A 1,170-nucleotide genomic window follows, 5' to 3' on the forward strand; every position below is an offset into this window, starting at 1 on the left:
GACTGTGGAAACAAGAAAAAATAGAAAGATTTGTAAAGCTGTAATGAGAGTTCACATCAATCGTATTTGAAAGGGTTGTACAGTAATTTGATGAAAATATAAATTGCACAATGTTGAATCCCTAAACCATTTAATTGGAAGGCATGTACAGTGACTTCTAAATATTGAAATTGCACGATGCTAAAGCCTAAAGCAGTTACTTTGTGCCTATGCTTAAAATCATTGAATCTTTGCTGATCGATCTATTTTGCCTGCTACAGTGCCATATTCTCTCATGCAAATCACAAACAAATGAAATTAAATTACAAATCCCTTCATTTTGCACTAGAGAATTAGAAAATTAGGAGGAAATTTATGGAAATCTGAAGCCTTACCATGACCATCCACCCATACCACAGTCAACACTAGCTAGTCTTCCATAACAAAGCAACCAGAATGAAAAAGCCCAAATTTGGGGTTTGTGGAAAAGCAACCAATGGTTGCTCCTTCCACTGCCCAACGTGCTCTTTTTGCATTCATCTGTGTTGCTTGCAACTCCCCTCTGAGCTTACCATGAAGGAGCATCCTCAGCACTCCTTGAAACTCTTATCTTCCCCCTTCTTACCCAACAACTCCCCTTACACTTGCAATGCATGCAACAAAAAGGGCATCGCATGGGTATATTACTGTGCTCCCTACAAATTATGTCTGCATGCTCTCTATGTGAAAGGTGTCATTAATGGCCTCCAAGCTTAGGGGATAAGTAAGCCACCTAAGATGGGAAAGCTTGCAAGGGCTACTCATTATGCATCTCTAGTTGTTCAGATATTTATGGGGAAGCTTGTCAAAGAACTTGGTCAAGATGTATATATCAAAACACTCTTCTATTTCTGCAGAGACTCAAGTTAGCTGGCTTCATTTCATTATAACTCCAACTATTACATCTTCTCAATTCTTTTTATTCTTTTGTAACTATCAGTGAACTCTTTGATATTCTAGAATATCATTATAAAATATGCTATCATCATACTGGTAGCTGCCTATCAAATTATCTAAAAATTGCTCATTGTTTACATTGAAATTTGCTTCCACTATAGAAAGCCTCTCTGCTTAATGAGGGAAAGATAGAGGTGAATCAGCACTTGTGTAGGTGATTAAAATGAGGAAAGATAGGGGTGAATCAAAAGGTGT

At 37.4% G+C, this 1,170-nt stretch overlaps 1 pseudogene; it reads left to right on the forward strand.

Moving 5' to 3' along the window:
- The first annotated feature begins 375 nt into the window (after positions 1-375).
- On the forward strand, positions 376-888 carry LOC149564671 (uncharacterized; annotated as a pseudogene).
- Positions 889-1,170: the final 282 nt, after the last annotated feature.

The sequence above is a fragment of the Cupressus sempervirens genome, chromosome 3 (assembly GCF_028749045.1).
Source record: "Cupressus sempervirens isolate cs-2001-9-10 chromosome 3, ASM2874904v1, whole genome shotgun sequence".
Classification (NCBI taxonomy): domain Eukaryota; kingdom Viridiplantae; phylum Streptophyta; class Pinopsida; order Cupressales; family Cupressaceae; genus Cupressus; species Cupressus sempervirens.